The sequence below is a fragment of the Salmo trutta genome, chromosome 6 (assembly GCF_901001165.1).
Source record: "Salmo trutta chromosome 6, fSalTru1.1, whole genome shotgun sequence".
Taxonomy (NCBI): Eukaryota; Metazoa; Chordata; class Actinopteri; order Salmoniformes; family Salmonidae; genus Salmo; species Salmo trutta.
In genome coordinates this window covers 13,118,316-13,132,456 of record NC_042962.1, presented here as the reverse complement: position 1 = coordinate 13,132,456, position 14,141 = coordinate 13,118,316, and the positions used below count along the sequence as shown (strand labels likewise).

The 14,141-nt window shown below is 43.2% G+C and overlaps 1 pseudogene; it reads right to left on the bottom strand.

Moving 5' to 3' along the window:
• Positions 1-755: 755 nt before the first annotated feature.
• LOC115195265 (peroxiredoxin-4-like) lies at positions 756-8,025 on the bottom strand (annotated as a pseudogene).
• Positions 8,026-14,141: the final 6,116 nt, after the last annotated feature.

Genomic DNA, 14,141 nt, shown 5'->3' with positions numbered 1-14,141 from the left:
CTGAGACTCGATCTGATTGGTGGGTCAGCTGTTGAGTGTCGCTTTTACCAGGTGTTGGGGTTGTCACTCACAGCTCCTGCTTTGGCCAACGGGCTTTTCAGTGATTGGATAAAACATCCCTCTGTTAGTATTGGGTACAGGACTGATTAGTAACATGTGGTATTATGGTAGACATTACTCACTGCGTCACCTCGTGGTGTCCATCCTGCTGGACACACTGCAACGAGAGAGACGCATAAACATGCACTGGCGTCAATACTGCCTGTCGTGTGTGTCGGCAGTGGTGGAAAAAGTACCCAATTGTCATACTTGATTAAAAGTAATGATACCTTTTTAATAGAAAATTATTGAAGTGAAAGTCACCCAGTAAAATTCTACTTGAGTAAAAGTAAAAAACGTATTTGGTTTTAAATATACTTAAGTATCAAAAGTATAAATAATTTCAAATTCCTTATTAAGCAAACCAATTTTTTTGTTTTGTTTACGGAAGCCAGGGGCACACTCCAACACTCAGACATCATTTACAAATGAAACGTGTGATTAGTGAGTATGCCAGATCAGAGGCAGTAGGGATGACCAGGGATGTTCTCCTGGTAAGTGTGTGAATTGGACCATTTTCCTGTCCTGCTGAGTATTCAAAGTAACAAGTACTTTTGGGTATCAGGGAAAAAGTACATTATTTTCTTTAGGAATGTAATGAAGTAGAAGTTGTCAAAAATATAAATAGTAAAGTATAGATAGCCCAAATAAGTACTTTACACCACTGTGTCGGTGTGTTTCAAAGCCTGGACCAGACGCAAGGTCTCATCTACAGAATGTCCTACTGGGAGGTCATTCAGGGTCACTTGTCTCAGAATACCTACGCTGTCTATGATGAACAGACCCCTGGAGGTGAGAGGAGTAGGGACAAGATGAGACCGTATGACTTGAAACGAGTCACACAGGTACTGCAAACAGATATTTGTGTGTGAGCCCTACCTGAGTGTGTCCCAGGTCCTCTATGTAGACTCCGTAGTCTTTGGCAATCTGGTTTGTAATGTCTGAGAGGAGGGATTTCATTAGTCCAAGCCCACCCTGCTTCCGAAAATCTATAAATTTGTAAAGCGGGGTAAGGGGTGAGAGGTCAGGGATCAGAGTTCGTATACCAGGCCAGCTGTGTGAACTCGGTCTGTAGACAGGGGACCACCTCGGGTCCGACGACTCTGAACTCTTCCCCACGCTCACTGAATGCTATCACCTCAGTGGGACAGACAAATGCACTGCAGGACACACACACACTTTTACTGAACTGTATAGGGATAGGGAATTCTCGGACCATAACACAACTTTCATAAATGTTGTCTTGGTCTCCGGTCTTGACTGAGATGAGCTGAAAACAGCAGCCGAGTGGTAGACTGAGGTACTCACAAGTCCAGAGGGTAATAGAGCAGGGCAAGGTATCTTCCTCTGTAGTCAGACAGACTGAGCTGTTTTAAACTGTTCATCAACTATTGCAGTCCCCACCCAATCTGGGGCAGGCTTAGAGACTGAGGTACGAGAGCGTGAGACATGAACTGTAATAATTACTAATGTAACCGATGTGAAATGGCTAGTTAGTTAGCGGAGGTGCGTGCTAATAGCGTTTCAATCGGTGACGTCACTCGCTCTGAGACCTGAAGTGGTTGTTCCCCTTGAGTTGCAAGGGCCGCGGCTTTTGTGGCGCGATGGGTAACGATGCTTTGTGGGTGTCAGTTGTTGATGTGTGCAAGGGTCCCTGGTTCGAGCCCAGGTTGGGGCGAAGAGAGGGACGGAACCTACACTGTTACACTAACACTTTCTAGTTGTACCACCCATCTCTTTATTACTAGTCATTCTCTCTTCATCTCTTTAACTCTTGCTTGTTCTCTCTCTCTCACTCGTTCTCTGTCTCTCGGTGTCTTTCTGTCTGTGTGCACTCATGTAATCATGTGAAAAAAGTGAATAAATACAGCAACATGATGAGCAGGCAGTTGCTTATTATAGCAGTGTGCAGTAAAGCACGTGGTGGGACACACTCTTTGCCTTGCTCAGGGACAGGTGGGCAATGGACCTTCTTGCTGTCCATCGCTTCAGCTGAGTTACAGAAGTATAAAATATGTGAATAAATTGTTGAAAGCGTCCAGGACGTCATCTCCACACAAAAAAAATCCAGGGTAGGTCGAGCAACAGCACAGACAGTAGCTGGACATTTGCTTTTTCCCATACTGGCAGAGCAGCGGAAATGTTAGAACATTTTAAGGATACAGCCAGGCAATAAAAAACCTAACATTTCAAGCAGTTTTAGAATAGACCTAGATATTGAACAATGAAAATGCGGTTGAACATTGTGCAGGCCTGCACCCATTTTTTATTATCATAATGTCATTCATTGCGCTCGGTCTTGGCCAACCCCGTGATAGTTTTAGTTGGCCACCCGACCCACCACGGAAGTGTCAGCTGATCTATGTTGTCGACTTGAATCCGTTAGCTAGCTAGGTCGGCTGTTCTGTACTAGTGGTAGAGCGAAGTGTCCAGTAGCATGCAAAATATGTTGACCCTCATCTCAAACGTGTTCCGACTTGGCAACGCCAGCAAGAATGTGGTACGTACTACTGGCAACCTACGTGCCGCTGTCCATGGTGCTGCAAGCTAGCTAGGTGACTTCGTATTGAGATGGCAAGCCAGCTAGCTACATTTGCCAGATGAGAGGTTGCTAGTAGCTTCAGTCCCAGATAGCAGTGCTGACCTTGTAGATGTCGGCCCGTTAACATGGTCACTCACAACCCGAACTGAACAACAAAAAATCCAAATCATTGTTCGGTGCTTGCATTGATGACTGCCTGTCCATGCATTTGTTGTATTCGGACAGATAAAATGTTTAACATGGATGTAGCGGGATCATTTATTTTTATTTAACTAGGCAAGCCAGTTAAAAACAAACTCTTATTTACACGGCCAGTCCCTATGAGACTCCCAATCACGGCAGGTTGTGATACAGCCTAGATTCGAACCAGGGTGTTTGTGTAGTGACGCCTCAAGCACTGAGATGCAGTGCCTTAGACCACAGCGCCATTCGGGAGCCACGAGTTTTGCAGCCTTATTTTTATTTCCTAAATGTTGATTAGGAAGTACAGGGAAAAGGGGAACAGGTGCACTGGCTTTTTTAGGGAAAACGTATTGAGAACAAGGTCTCTTTTACAAATGCGCCCTGTATATACAACATACATATACACATTATACCGTGTGTGTGTGTGTGTGTGTGTGTGTGTGTGTGTGTGTATATATATATATATATATATATATAGTGCCAGTCAAATGTTTGGACACCTACTCATTCCAGGGTTTTAATTTATTTTTGCTATTTTCTACATTGTAGAATAATAGTGAAGACGTCAAGACTATGAAAGAACATACAGTTGAAGTCGGAAGTTTACATACACTTAGGTTGGAGTCATTAAAACTCGTTTTTCAACCACTCCACAAATGTCTTGTTAACAAACTATAGTTTTGGCAAGTCAGTTAGGACATCTACTTTGTGCATGACACAAGTCATTTTTCCAACAATTGTTTACAGACAGATTATTTCACTTAATTCACTGTATCACAATTCCAGTGGGTCAGAAGTTTACATACACTAAGTTGACTGTGAATTTAAACAGCTTGGAAAATTCCAGAAAATTATGTCATGGCTTCAGAAGCTTCTGATTTAAATAAACCTACCATTAAAATTATAGACTGATCATTTCTTTGTCAGTGGGCAAACGTACAAAATCAGCAGGGGATCAAATTATTTTTTCCCTCACTGTATCTAGCTTGGTAGTTAACCAATCCTGTGAATGGGTTAGGCAACTCAGGTGTCTATACTTCAACAGCAAAGTTAGATAAGATGGATGTTTCTGAAGTAGGGCCTTGTAAACACAAAGGGAGTAATGTAGAGTTCTACTGGTCTTTAGTGAAGTCCAGCCAACCTTTTCATACAGGATTTAGTGGTTAGTATCAAAACTGTAATAAAATGAATGGCACTATGGTAGATGGCATCCAATGGTTTAAGAGTAGTAGCAGCTGCACTTTGATAAATAATATCACCATAATCAAGAACAGATAAGGTTGACTGAATAATCTGCTTCCTTCTTAGAGAAATGAATGATCTGTTTCTGTAGAAAAATACAACTTTAAATCTTAGCTTCTTACACAGATCACCTATGTTTTTTAAACGTCAATCCAAATGCCTAAGTATTTGTGTGGGAACACGTTCGATTGGAGAACCATCTGAGTGAACGAGTAGTTCATCTGAAACATTCTTACGAGAGTTTGAAAACAACATGTATTTCGTTTGCCTGTAGGCAAGGGATTCCTGCATAGCTATAAAACATGCCTGTAGTTTTGACACAGCCAGATCAACAGTCGGAGCAATAGCATACATAATACTATCATCCACATAGAGATGAAGTTTACAATTTTAACAGATTTACCAATAGTGTTTGTATAAATAGTGAAGCGAACGGGTCCCAAAATTGACCCCTGTGGTACACCTTTATGTACATCAAGAAATTCAGACTTAACCCCATTAATCACGATAGACTGAGTTCTGTCACTAAGATAATCATGAAACCATGAACAGGCGTCAGAGCTCAGGCCTACCGAGGACAACTTAGTCAATAAAATAGCATGATCAACAGTATCGAAAGCTTTTGACAGGTCCACAAACAAAGCAACACATTTCATTTTCCTGTATAATGGAGTGACAAGATCATTAACGACTAAAGTGGTTGCTGTAATAGTGCTCTGCCCAGGCCTGAACCCTGTTTGGTTTTCATTCAAAATACATTTCTCAGATAAAGAGGAAGTTGTACATTTACCAAGGATTCAAGAATCTTAGCCAGAGGAGGAAGCCTTGAAATGGAGAGATAATGTTTAAGATCACTACTATCCCCGTCCTTATGGAGTGGCAGCACAAGATGATTTCCATACTTTTGGAATATTTCCTGATAACAATGATTGGCGCTGCACACATAAGCAGACCGGGATCCAATTGGTTGGCCCCTGTGAATTTCTTGTTGTCTATTGCTAGCAAAGCATCCAGGACTTATTTTTCTGTAAATAGCCTGAAAGAAAACTTTGACTAACTTCTCTGATCATTCAGAAAGTTTCTCCTATCAGTATCCAGCTCAATATCATTGTGAATAGGCTTAGAAGTTATTTCAAAGACAGCCCGCTGAAATAAAATGGTGATTAACTGCATCAATGAAGGCATTTTTTTCCATAATGAGACCAGTGTCTGAATACACTTTTTTTGTGGCAGAGAGGAGGAAGTAGAACCCTTCAGGGATTTAACAGTTTTCCAGAATTTAGCGGGTTCCATTACAATCTGAAAGAGGTGTTACATAATAATCGATTTAGCCGTTCTTATTTGTCTTACACAACAATTCCTCAGTTGCTTAAAAGCTTGCCAGTCCGGGCCTAAGTCTGTGTTCCTGGCCTTGACCGAAGCATCATCTCTTTTGAATGACTTCTGAAAATTCCGGAGTGTATCAGCCATTCGATCTACCTTTTTAACTCTTAATTTTTTGAAGGGAGCATGATTATCCACAATAGTATTGAAGACATATGCAAAGAGGCTCAAAGCTAAATTGGTTCAGGGATAGCTGAAATGCAATCAAGGTCACTAAAATGAAGATGCTGTTAAAAAAAGCCTGTTACCGGAAGTTTTTAAAGTTCCTCTTTGTGATGACACAAGGCTTATTTTTGTATTCTCACATCTCTAACACAAACCACTGGACAATGATCACTACTGTCTTGGGCAACGACACCAGTAGAAATGTATTTCTCCGGTGTATCCATTAAGATCAGACCAATCAGAGTTGACTGTAAAGGAGCTTTAGGGTTGGACCATGTAGGCTTAGTCACCAACTGGGTTAGGTTTAGATCATTACACATTTCTTTTAGATTGTCTGAAGCCTGCATTTCCAAATCAAAGTTTAGGTCACCCAGGATAATAACTTCTGATTTTATAAATGACAACTAACTAGTTAACTCTTTGAGTAGCCAAAGGTTAGCCAAGGGAGGTTGGTAGTCCCTATAACAGTTATGGATACATTCCTCCCCAATTTTTTGGCAAGGGAAATAAATGATTTTCATAAAAATGGCCACTCCTCCACCTCTACCCTGTCTGTCAGCTCTGAACACATAACCCTCAATATTAATATCAGTCCAGAGTGTCCACAGATATCCAAGTTTCAGTCAATACTAGTGTCCGGATTCGTCTGCTTAGCCCAGATCTTGATGTAATCCAGTTTAGGAAGTAAGCTGTTAATATTCAGCTGCATCAACCCAAGTCGTTTGTGATTTTTAAAGTCTCATGAAGTTTTCAACTCAAATAAGCTATGTTCAATAGACGACTGCAGGCCCTGTCTGATGGTTGATATTGATATAGTTGGTATGGCTAGAAGATTGCTTAGAATTGCACCGTTTGATCTATCCCATTTAGTAATAGAGGATGTAGAAATGTGAATTACTTTTCCAAGGTTAGCGCCATAGGGCCTGAGGCCGATGTCAATGTGGGGAACTCTGAGTAACTAATGATGTAATGTTATAAACTGACTTGCACGATAGCAGCCAAAGCCCATGTAACAGCCCAAGCCCTCTACGTGGGGGTATTCAGGTTTATGGAATTCACATTTGAACTAATAGAGGCATCAGACCGTGGCATTGTTCAGTGGCCGTGGTGCGGATTCTGCATTCGCTCTTATCTAAGCGCTGTCCATGGTGGATTTTTGTATGCAGGGCACAACCATAGCCCCTCATTTAACAGGATCTCTATGTCATGAACCCTCAAAGTTCCGGAATGGTATGATAATGGAAGACGTTTTGGTCAGGGAGAAATCCAAACCAGACTAAGAATGGCAGTAGAAGCATAGGTGATGCTTTTCCTGCTTTTATTTATGTAGGAAAATACACTGAGTATACCAAACGTTATGAACACCTTCCTAATATTCAGTTCCTTTTCTCTCAGAACAGCCTCCATTCGTAGGGGCATGGACTTTACAAGGTGTCTAAAGCGTTCCACAGGGATGCTGGTCCATGTTGACTTCAATACCTCCCACAGTTTGTGTCAAGTTGGCTGGATGTCCTTTGGGGGGTGGACCATTCTTGATGCACACGGGAAACTTTTGAGCATGAAAAACCCAGTAGCGTTGCAGTTCTTCACACAAAACGGTGCACCTGGCACCTACTACCATAACCTGTTCAAGGGCACTTACGTCTTTTGTGTTGCCCATTCACCCTCTGAATGGCACACATACACAATCCATGTCTCAATTGTCTCAAGGCTTAAAAATCCTTCATTAACCTGTCTCGTCCCCTTTATCTACACTGACTGTAGTGGATTTAACAAGTGACAATAAGGGATCATAGCTTTCACCTGGATTCACCTAGTCAGTCTGTCATGGAAAGAGCAGGTGTTCTTAATGTTTTGTCCACTCAGTGTATAAGTAAGGAATGTGATATCAGTGATGGTGTAATATAATTATTGTCAACCTAAAATATTCTCATATAATAAAAAATATGGTTTATACAAATGTTCTGTATAAATAGCCTCTAAAATATATGTTAACAGACCATAAATGTCTCCTTGTTTGTATTCTTGGAAAGCTGTGAGTTATATTATGATACAGTATCAGTTGCATTGACAGCTTGTCTGATTCCTATCAGCTGGTTTCAGACAGAGTACGGCTGTGACTGCATTGTTTGAATGGGATGTTGGCATATTGCCAGTTAATTTAACAAATGTATGGAATCGTTCCTCTAAAACTGTCTGGCTATAATAGTGCAGATAAATTCTTCAAATTCATTGTTTTATACAATATCTTATCACAGCACTGGCTGACCATGGTTGGCCAACTCCCTGACCAAAATGGCTGACCTTTTATACTGTCATAATGTTCCTGTCCATTCTAGTATTCAAATTCATAATTCTATGGAAACAAGGGATTCCCTCAGGCTAGTATGTCTTCGTTGTACCTGCGCCATCTACAATTTACGTTTGACGCATGGTGGCGCTCTGATGTTGGTACGTAGCATTGACAGTATATGAAGGAGTGTAGGCTAGTGATGGTTGGTGCAGAGTGTAGGCTAGTGATGGTTGGTGCAGAGTGTAGGCTAGTGATGGTTGGTGCAGAGTGTAGGCTAGTGATGGTTGGTGCAGAGTGTAGGCTAGTGATGGTTGGTGCAGAGTGTAGGCTAGTGATGGTTGGTGCAGAGTGTAGGCTAGTGATGGTTGGTGCAATTTGTGTACTAATTTCTTGGGCATCTGCCTCTGGTCTATAGACTTTCCTCTGTAATGCGCTGTCTGCACTTCAGCACACCTGCTGAGCCTCGTTCTCTCACCCTGAACTTATCAGCACAACTTTCATGGTTACAAAGGTACTAGGCCCTAGGGGCTGTGCTTTTAGGTTCCTTTTAGGATAGGTTCCTCTAGTGTTTTAAAGATGAATTATTATCGACACCCCCCTCCCTCTCTCACCCCCCTCCCTCTCCACCCTCTCTCCCTCTCTCACCCCCCCTCCCTCTCTCACCCCCCTCCCTCTCTACCCTCTCTCCCTCTCCACCCCCCCTCCCTCTCTCACCCCCCCTCCCTCACCTCCCTCTCCACCCTCTCTCCCTGGCCACCCCCCCTCCCTCTCTCCACCCTCTCTCCCTCTCCACCCCCCTCCCTCTCTCTCACCCTCTCTCCCTCTCTCCTTCTCCAACCCCCTCCCTCTCTCACCCTCTCTCCCTCTCTCTCCCTCTCCACCCCCCTCCCTCTCTCATCCTCTCTCCCTCTCCACCCCCCTCCCTCTCTCCACCCTCCCTCCCTCTCTCCACCCTCTCTCCCTCTCCACCCCCCTCCCTCTCCATCCCCCCTCCCTCTCCATCCCCCCTCCCTATCTCCCTCTCCACCCCCCCTCCCTCTCTCCACCCTCTCTCCCTCTCCACCCCCCCCTCCCTCTCCACCCCCCCCCTCTCTCTCCCTCTCTCCCTGGCTTTCTTGTAGGGAGCCCAAACCGTGTCAGCGGTAAGGAGCTCATAGCGGGTGGTGTGTCGGTGGGTGGTGTGTCTACAGGTTGCCTGTAGGACTGCTCTAGCCTGTAAGACCTTGAACAAAACACAGGTCATATAGAACATAGCCTAGTGTTGGCAGCCTGTGTGTGTACTAATAGAGGTCCTGCTGTGGTGTTGGTGTGCTCTGTCAGTGGGTGGTGCGCTGTGTCAGTGGGTGGTGCGCTGTGTCAGTGGTTGGTGCGCTGTGTCAGTGGGTGGTGCGCTGTGTCAGTGGGTGGTGCGCTGTGTCAGTGGGTGGTTTGCTGTGTCAGTGGGTTGGTGCGCTGTGTCAGTGGGTGGTGCGCTGTGTCAGTGGGTGGTGCGCTGTGTCAGTGGGTGGTGCGCTGTGTCAGTGTGTGGTTTTCTGTGTCAGTGGGTTGGTGCGCTGTGTCAGTGGGTGGTGCGCTGTGTCAGTGGGTGGTGCGCTGTGTCAGTGGGTGGTGCGCTATGTCAGTGGGTGGTGCGCTGTGTCAGTGGGTGGTGCGCTGTGTCAGTGGGTGGTGCGCTGTGTCAGTGGGTGGTGCGCTGTGTCAGTGGGTGGTTTGCTGTGTCAGTGGGTGGTGCGCTGTGTCAGTGGGTTGGTGAGCTGTGTCAGTGGGTGGCTTGCTGTGTCAGTGGGTGGTGCGCTGTGTCAGTGGGTGGTGCGCTGTGTCAGTGGGTGGTGCGCTGTGTCAGTGGGTTGGTGCGCTGTGTCAGTGGGTGGTGAGCTGTGTCAGTGGGTTGGTGCGCTGTGTCAGTGGGTGGTGCGCTGTGTCAGTGGGTGGTGCGCTGTGTCAGTGGGTTGGTGAGCTGTGTCAGTGGGTGGTGCACTGTGTCAGTGGGTTGGTGAGCTGTGTCAATGGGTGGTGCGCTGTGTCAGTGGGTGGTGCGCTGTGTCAGTGGGTGGTGCGCTGCTGTGGTGGTGTTAGAGATCTAGAGTTCAGCTGTCAGACTCCTCTGGCTGTGCTCTGGTCTGATTGGGTGGCTCCTCTGTTCCCTCCCAGCTGCTGATTGGCCTGTCCAAACACGTTGTTTTAACCTCACCGACCGACCCCAGCAACACCCCGACAACCACCAGTTAGTACCAGAGCACCCAGACCTAGTTAGAACCAGTCAGTCAGATCCAAACAGAGCAACCTCAGCCACGTTCCTTCTGCAGAACCCCCAGTCCTCCTTTCACACTGTGGCCCAGGGCAGCGCTGGATTTAGCCTTCAGGGGGGGGGGGGGGGGGGCATTGGATTTTCCTGTGTGTGTGTGTGTGTGTGTGTGTGTGTGTGTGTGTGTGTGTGTGTGTGTGTGTGTGTGTGTGTGTGTGTGTGGCTCATGTCATTCTCTCTCTCTGCAGGGGGCCAGGATGGTGGTGTCCACACGCTTCTTCACTGACTTCACCCCACAGGCCAGCTTTGACATCAAGGTGAGTCCACATACACACAAAACAAATGTATGTGACATGTACTGAATAGACTTCTCCTGGACATGTATCTTCTACACAACACACTTCTATCACACCCTGCTGAAAAAGCCCTAGATACAGTATGAAATGGAAACTTCCTCATCAAACTTATCTGATTGGTTGGTTGAGCTGACTGTCTCCCTCTCTTCCCTGTGCTGTCCAATAGAAGTGTGAGCTGCACCGTCTGGAGGCGGGCCCCTCTGAGACAGCGGTGTTGACCAGAGAACAGGGCCTCCAGTACTACAGGACCATGCAGACCATGAGACGCATGGAGCTGAAGGCTGACCAGCTCTACAAGCAGAAGATCATCAGAGGCTTCTGTCACCTCTATGACGGACAGGTCACAACACACACACACACACACACACACACACACACACACACACACTGGGGCGGCAGGTAGCCTAGTGGTTAGAGTGTTGGGCCAGTAACTGAAAGGTTGCTAGATCGAATCCCTGAGCTGACAAGGTAAAAATCCTGTCCCTGAACAAGGCAGTTAACCCACTGTTCCTAGGCTGTCATTGCAAATAAGAATTTGTTCTTAACTGACTTGCCTAGTTAAATAAAAGTTTAATGAAATAAAAAAATTACCTACACATATAGATTAGAACACACACGTATAGATTAGAACACACACACGTATAGATTAGAACACACACACGTATAGATTAGAACACACACGTATAGATTAGAACACACACACGTATAGATTAGAACACACACGTATAGATTAGAACACACACGTATAGATTAGAACACACACACGTATAGATTAGAACACACACGTATAGATTAGAACACACACGTATAGATTAGAACACACACGTATAGATTAGAACACACACACGTATAGATTAGAACACACACACGTATAGATTAGAACACACACGTATAGATTAGAATACACACGTATAGATTAGAACACACACGTATAGATTAGAACACACACGTATAGAGTCGAACACACACGTATAGATTCGAACACACACGTATAGATTCGAACACACACGTATAGATTAGAACACACACACGTATAGATTAGAACACACACGTATAGATTAGAACATACACACGTATAGATTAGAACACACACGTATAGATTAGAACACACACACGTATAGATTAGAACACACACACGTATAGATTAAACACACACGTATAGATTAGAACAAACACACGTATAGATTAGAACACACACACGTATAGATTAGAACACACACACGTATAGATTAGAACACACACGTATAAATTAGAATACACACGTATAGATTAGAACACACACACGTATAGATTAGAACACACACGTATAGATTAGAACACACACGTATAGATTAGAACACACACGTATAGATTAGAACACACACACGTATAGATTAGAACACACACACGTATAGATTAAACACACACACGTATAGATTAGAACACACACACGTATAGATTAGAACACACACGTATAGATTAGAATACACACGTATAGATTAGAACACACACGTATAGATTAGAACACACACGTATAGATTAGAACACACACACGTATAGATTAGAACACACACACGTATAGATTAGAACACACACGTATAGATTAGAACACACACGTATAGATTAGAACACACACGTATAGATTAGAACACACACACGTATAGATTCGAACAACACACGTATAGATTAAAGAACACGACACGTAGTAGATTAGAACACACACGTATAGATTAGAGACACACACACGTATAGATTAGGAACACACACGTATAGAGTTAGAACACCCAACGTATAGATTAGAAACACACACGTATAGATTAGAACACACACACGTATAGATTAGAACACACACGTATAGATTAGAACCACACACTGATAGATTAGAACACACACGTATAGATTAGAACCACACACGTATAGATTAAACACACACACGTATAGATTAGAACACCACACGTATAGATTAGAACACACACACGATAGATTAGACACAACACGTATAGATATAAACACACACGTATAGATTAGAACAACACACGTAATAAAGCATTAGAAACACACACTATAGATTAGAACACACACGTATAGATTATAACACCACACGTATAGATTAGAACACACACGTATAGATTAGAACACACACGTATAGATTAAGAACACACACACTATAGATTAGAACACAACACGTATAGATTAGAAGAACACCACAGATAGATTAGAACACACACGTATAGATTAGAAAACACACACGTATAGATTAGAACACACACGTATAGATTAGAACACACACGTATAAGGATAGATTAGAACACACACACGCTATAGATTAGAACACACCCGTATAGATAGAACACCACAAGCGATATAGATTAGAACACACACGTATAGATTAGAACACACACACGTATAGATTAGAACACACACGTATAGATTAGAACACACACACGTATAGATTAGAACACCACGTATAGATTAGAACACACACGTATAGATTAGAACACACACTTATAGATTAGAACACACACGTATAGATTAGAACACACACGTATAGATTAGAACACACGTATAGATTAGAACACACACACGTATAGATTAGAACACACACGTATAGATTAGAACACACACGTATAGATTAGAACACACGTATAGATTAGAACACACACACGCATAGATTAGAACACACACGTATAGATTAGAACACACACACGTATAGATTAGAACACACACGTATAGATTAGAACACACACACGTATAGATTAGAACACACACACGTATAGATTAGAACACACACACGTATAGATTAGAACACACACGTATAGATTAGAACACACACACGTATAGATTAGAACACACACGTATAGATTAGAACACACACGTATAGATTAGAAACACACACCGTATAGATTAGGAACACACACGTATAGATAGAACACACACACGTATAGATTAGAACAACGTACATAGATTAGAACACACACGTATAGATTAGAACCCACCCACGTATAGATTAGAACACCACACGTATAGATTAGAACACACACACAGATAGATTAGAACACACACGTATAGATTAGACACACCACGTATAGATTAGAACACACACAGTATAGATTAGAACACACCACGTATAGATTAGAACACACACACGTATAGCACCCAGTATATTAGACCACACACGTATAGTTATGAACACACACGTATAGATTAGAACACACACACGTATAGATTAGAACACACACAGTATAGATTAGAACACACAGTATTAGATTAGAACACCACACGTATAGATTAGAACCACACACGTATAGATTAGAACCACACACGTATAGATTAGAAACACACACAGTATAGATTAGAACACCACACGTCTAGATTAGAACACACACACGTATAGATTAGAACACATCACGTATAGATTAGAAACACACACACGTATAGATTAGAACACACACACGTATAGATTAGAACACACACGTATAGATTCGAACACACACGTATAGATTAGAACACACACGTATAGATTAGAACACACACGTATAGATTAGAACACACACGTATAGATTAGAACACACACGTATAGATTAGAACACACACGTATAGATTAGAACACACACACGTATAGATTAGAACACACACACGTATAGATTAGAACAC